Source organism: Pinus tabuliformis, chromosome 7 (genome assembly GCF_031772625.1).
Source record: "Pinus tabuliformis cultivar Carrire ecotype Pingquan chromosome 7, CPIR1, whole genome shotgun sequence".
In the NCBI taxonomy this organism is placed as follows: domain Eukaryota; kingdom Viridiplantae; phylum Streptophyta; class Pinopsida; order Pinales; family Pinaceae; genus Pinus; species Pinus tabuliformis.
The window spans coordinates 502,089,711-502,096,609 of NC_142293.1; positions in this window are offsets into that span (position 1 = coordinate 502,089,711).

Genomic DNA, 6,899 nt, shown 5'->3' on the forward strand with positions numbered 1-6,899 from the left:
CAAATGAAATGGGTGCACTCAAGAGAGCAGTACCAGACTGTGGGAGCAAAGCTGAGATTGACAGGGAGGCAGACATGACTAACCCAAAATGGTAGAACTAGCTGTAGAGCTAACTAGCAGGATGAATAACAATGCTGACAGGTGGACAAAGTGCACAGAGTGGACAACCCATGAACGTGATGGGCATTTCTGCTAGCTAAAAAACAAGGATGGTGGACATAGATAGAGAAAACCCTAGATATCAACCAGAGCACTATATTCAAGAAGATCACTCGAGTAAAGGGAGGTCACACACCATGGTTTTCACGGAACCAAGCAGGGTTTTCGCGGAGTCAAGCAGGGAAAGAAGGGACTCACTCTGATAAGCTCGGTATGGCAGAAGCATTTTGAGGCAAAGTAGTTCGGGTACCATCATTAGAGTATAGACGAAATACACACTAGATGGGATAAAGTGTGTGATACATATTATTCACAACATATTAATATGAATACATTTTGTGTGACTTTGGTTTTACCCCTGGAAGAGGGTTTTTGGAATTTTCTTGTTAGCCTTCACTTAAGGCTTTTTTAACGTTCCTCTAGACTGAATAAGCCAAGTTTGCATATCCCAAAAAACTACGTTTCTAACCATTTCCACAATTTTCTTGTGATATATCATACTTTCTCGAACTTTTTATATTCATAGAATTTTTTTCTCACTTCGTACTTTTTATATTCATAGAATTTTTTTCTCACTTCGTACTATTTTGTTTAGGTGTGATGTGCTCCAAAGCATGTGGTACTGCACCAAAGTTTGTTTGAGCACAATACACGAAGTTTAAAATTTGTTAATTAATAAAAAATAGTTATTTTTTTTTAAAACTTAATTTGGGGTAGTCTAGTTAATAGACGAAGTAGGTTTTTTGGCTAGAATTTGGCAATACAATTTCTAGCAAGATTGCAATTTGGTTGTTTAAAATATACTATTGAATGCATAAATGACTTCTGCACCCTACAAAAACTATCAAGATTTGATTTATTTATTTATAATTTTTGAATTTCACTTATAAATTTATATGGAAATTTTCATAGATATTATTTACTACAATTATTGTTAAAGTGTTTAATGGGTCTTTATGGGGCCCCTAAAGTCCATAAACCAAACATTCCTTTGAGACCTATAGTTAACACCATAGGCTCCCCTACTTACCTGTTGGCAAAATACCTTGCCAAAAAGCTCAGACCCCTATCTGGTAATACCCCTTCTTATATTAAAGACTCTTATTCTTTTGTTCAATGGATTAATGACATAGAAATGAAAGACGAAGATCTTATGGTCAGCTTTGACATTGTATCCCTTTATACCATGATTCCTATTGATGAAGCCATTGAAATCATGAGAAACCTCACCGATAAAGAGACTGTTGATCTTCTCGAACTATGCTTGAAATCTTCATACTTCAGTTTCAAAGGCAGAATTTATGAACAAACTCATGGTGTGGCTATGGGTTCTCCTCTATCTCCCATAATTGCCAACATCTTTATGGAGCACTTTGAGAAGAAGGCTCTCTTGTCATTTCCATACACCCCTGAAGAATGGAAAAGGTTTGTAGATGACATATTTGCTAAGTGGAGTCATGGAAAAGAAAAGCTTGACTTATTCCTTAATCACTTAAATAGCCTCTCTGACCATATAAAATTTACCATTGAAATTGAAAATAATAACCAGCTTCCTTTTCTTGATGTCCTTTTAACTAAAAGAAAAGGGCCTCTTAGTTTCCAAGTCTATAGAAAGAAAACCCATACAGAAAGATATCTTCATGCAAATTCTCACCATCACCCTAAACAAAAGATCGGCATCATTAGAACCTTAACCACTAGGCTGTCAGAATATCGGATCCTGACCATTTAAACGATGAACTCAACCATCTTCTCAAAGTGTTTGAACTAAATGGCTATAATAGAAACACCATCAAGAAAGCCATGCACCTATCCCTAAAGAAAAATAACAATAATATTAATGATCAAAACTTATCAATTCCTAAGATCTCCCTTCCTTACATAAAAGATACCACAGATAAAATTTCTAAAGTTCTTAATAAACATAACATTAGTGTAGCATTCACCCCTGCTAACACAATCAGACAATTATTCAACTCTGTTAAAGATCCTATAAACCCTAACCTTCAGAAAGGTGTTTATGTGATTCCTTGCTCATGCGGCAAAGAATACATAGGTGAAACAAGAAGATCTCTTAAGGTTAGAATCAAAGAACACACTGCTGACTTAAGAAGAGAAAGAATTTCCAAATCTGCCTTAGCAGAGCATGTTCATTCTTCCTCTCATTACATCTGCATGGAAGAGGCCAAACTTGTTAGAAAAGAAGAACATTGTCTCAAAAGAAAAATTAAAGAAGCCATTGAAATAGAAAAAAGGAAAAATAACTTTAATCGTGATGATGGATTAAAACTGAGTAACACTTGGAAACCTTTATTAGAAAAATTAAAAAACAGTGAATATTAATCTTAACCATCATCCTTAATCCTTAAATCATTGACCTAATCATTCTTAAAATTCTGTTCTAGATCAATAACATATATCTTGATAACATTAAAAACTCTTCTTAGTTAATTATTATAATAAAATTATTTCAATAAAAATCACCTCTAGGATTATAGATAATACTACAATATTATCTCACCTATCATAAGTCTAATTAATTAATTGAAATTAATAACTTAAAGATACAAATTAAATAAAAATAAAATAAAATAATAATAATAATAATATATAAACAAATAATTAAATAATAAATAATAATAATAATAATAATAATAATAATAAATATTATTATTATTTATCAAATTAATCAAAGTAATTAAATATTCCAAACTTTTGAAATAAATATATAATAATTATAATAATAATAATATTTAATAAACAAATAATAATTTTATGATAATAACAAATAAATACATAACAACAAATTAAACAAGTAAATAAACTAATAATTCAACAATTAGTTTAAACACATGAATAAAGTAAGTAAAAAATATTTAACTTTATATAATTAAATTATCAAAAATAATAAACTAATAATAATAATAATAATAATAATAATAATAATAATAAATAAATAAATAATATTCTAATAAAAATAATAATAAAATGATATTATTATAAAAATAAATAAATAAATTTAGTGAATAAATAATAACAAAATAAATAATAATAATAATAATAATAACAAATTAATAAATAAATTAATAATAAGTAAAAATTAATAATAATAATAATAATAATAATATTAAAATAAATAATAAAAATAATAATAATAATAAAAATATATATATATATATATATAATAATAATAAAAATGAATAATAAACAAATGTATTTTAATAAAATAAGCCGACCTAATTTCTCACTGCATTCCTTAATAACCCTCTTATATATATCAATGATCATAGCTCTGCGATACATCATTAATTTTAAAGATTATCTATTGCCGCATCCCCTGATGATGGACTCACTTCGTAGTCCGAAACGTTGGGTTCACAAAACTCTACAACAGGTCATTCCTCCTCTATCTAAAACCATTCTCACCTGTATGGATTCTCTATTTAACAATAAATTTATTACCATGTTAAATTTTGATGTTTTGATGGTCAAATTTAACTACCCTAAGTTAATATTAGTTATTTTATTAATAATAATTGATTATTAAAAATATTGCTTGATTTTAGACTTTTGTGATCCATACTGATTTTTTAAGTTGCTGGTGGAATGTGGTTCATCCTCAGGACAAAGGTGAAAAAGTCAGTCTATTAACTTGTTTAAATAGTCAAGATGCATATAGTGCCAGAAATAGCCATTAAGGGAATAAAATATTTTAATTAAACATTTTTGAACGTTTGATAAGAGAATAGGTCAATATATTAATATAAAAATAAATATCTAATCCTTTATTTAAAATGGTCAATATATTATGTTATAAAAATTCAAAAAATCTAAAAAGTCAAAATTATATTAATAAATATTTAATTTATTATTTTTAATTTCTATTAGATTAAATATTATATATAAATATCGCTTCAATCTATAACTTATTAAACCATTCATTTTTAGTGGTTGTATTTGATTGTGTTAAAGTAGCTTTTGAGAAAAAGTGTTATCATCCATGGTTTGGTTATCACTGATCGTTTTGTACTTTATATTTATTTTATCTATTAGTTTTTGCCCATGGTTTAGTTAAAGGCCATGGTTTTGTAATTTATATTTATCCAAATTATTAATTTTTGTTTATTATTATTATTATTATTTTTTTTTTCCATAAATTATGACCGAGATACATCATTCTTAGGTGAAATTATTTAACTTTTGTTTACATTTTACATATTATATTTATATATGTTTGAATTTTATTATTAATTAAAACATATGAATCCTACTTTTTCTATATATTTTTTTCGTGACATTTAAATATGTTGACAAACTTTCTTACATCACATCTACACATCTCACCTATACTGGGTTGTAGAGTGCAACCAAATATTTGATAGTTATAATTTTTTTTTTCAAAGTTTCAAAATATTATTTTTGGATTTTATGATTAGGTAAAGACCCCAATATGGCTAATTGAATTCAACTTAAGGGTTATTTGTTAGAAATTATAAATACATTAAAATTTAAAAAACAAATGTTTTTGGATAATTTGCCACATGGGTTGTATGCAAGTATTGTGTTTACCATTTTCATAAATCAAAATAAATGGTCAATCATATTCATGAATGAAATTATACCTACCTTCAATAATGCGAGCATTAAATGAGCTCTAATGTCGGAGAGGAGAGATATAAAGCTTGATCAAATAACATACTAGTGTGGAAATATAGGCTTTAGTGCTTTAGATGTATGACTCTGCTAGTCAGTAAGAATGTGTGACCACATCAATCTTACCTATCGTCATGCAAATATTTGCTTAATAATGGGCAATAGCTCTAGGTAAATATGGAGGGAGAATGAAGCTTAAAGTGTTAATGTTTTTGTAGGTCCATGAGGCCTGACAACTTTGATCGTTATCCTCCCTGGGATCCTTCCTCTTTCCTGCTACAATATTAGTTTTTTGATCTTCCATCCCTTGGTCATTCTAGTTGTGTATAGATGACAAATCAAGGAAATTGATTTAGTGGATTACTCTGACAATCTATATGGAGGGTCCTAAATATGGATAGTTATGAACCTCCACCTTCACTTTTTGCCAAAGGACCTTTCAGTTTGTGCATCCTCTCCCATGTTAGAGAATGATGCCATGAGCGAAATGATTAGGATTCCATCACTTTCAACTATGGACTTGGGTTTTGAGAAGATGATATTTGTTAGAATATCAGAAGGAGACAACCATACATCTAGGTCCCTAGCAAGCATCCAACGATTTCTCCCTCATCCTCTACATGGGGTTAGCTCCCACTTTGTCATGGCCTCCCTTCTTGCTATGACATCAGATTTTTCTTCCCATACCTTAGAGGATTTTGGCACCTTGTTTGATTCTTGTCTTTGATTTTCCCCACTTTCTAAATCAGATGGTTTTGTTGGCATTCAACTGCCTCTAAACATGTTTAGTGGATGTGGGTTTACTCTTCTATTGACTACTCCACTATGGTTTTCAGTCAAAAGAAAATCTAGATAAAAGAGATAATGCATTAAGAACAAAGTTGACGAGTCACGTTTTATGTTATGAAAGGATGTCCAACTCAATGACATCCATTATGTGGAGGAAGCTACTATAGTTGGTTGGCTCACTTGTAAGCGAATGTTGTTGACAATCTCTAAAAATGGATGGAGGATATTTTTTCTACAATTTTAGTTTATTCCCCTAGGCGTATACCGTTGGTCAAAGGGTGGACGGGCTGGGCAACCGAATCAACACTAAATGCTCAAGGAATATTAAAAAATAGATGACATCGGGATATATAAGTCTTATCCCTTAAGAAGAGGTCTATTAACTTTGATGCTAGGTTTGAAAAGCTAGTTGTAATCCTGATGTAGGTCATTCTTCTAGGTATTCCAATCATCTTCTAGTTAGAGGATTAATTAAGGGAGATTGGGAATAAACTAGGGTTTTATTATGAAGTGTACATTTCATAATTTTAAGTCTGACTATATGGGCATGGCAAGGATTTTGGTAGTACTTGATATATAGAAGGGTCTCTTAGATGCCATAACCATCTCAATAAGGAATCTCATTGATGGGAAATCCTTGGATTATAAAGACATCCCATTTAGGTGTGGGAATTGTCAGACTTATCGACATATGGGACTAGGCTATCCATTAACATGGGAGAGGTAGATATGGGTTTGCAAGTCTTCAGTAGAAAGGTACCTTCCTACCTCCTTGCGAAATCCTCTCCCGTGCTTTCTTCTGGCACCATTATTCCTTTAAAAGTCACTCCAACTCTATTTGTTTCAAGAATGGTTTTGATGGTGACTATCATGGTTTTAAAGATTGGCCTGAATTTAGTTCAAAAGAGTGTTCCTATGGAGCTCCTAGCTTCTTCGGTGGTTTTATTAGAGATCCCTCCCTTTGCAAGTGTGGAAGCTTTGGTTCCCCCACCTTATCCCCTTTTTGACTCCTTACTTATTATTGGTTATGATGTTTGCACATTAATTTCTACCCCCTTTTGTGATTCTTTGAAGTAGCTAGCAGGGCAATTTTTTCCTCTCTTGTCACCTCTTTTATTCTTCTACCCCTATCGTCTTTGAGACTTATGCTCCTCCCCTTTCCCTTTCCTCGCCCTCTCTTAATGATGCTATGAGGGGATTTTCCCCTCTGCTTCGGTTGTTTCCACCTACAACTTCCATGATCCAAAATGTTAAAAAAGTCAATACCCCTTCGAAGAAGCTCCCAAGAAAAAAGAAGA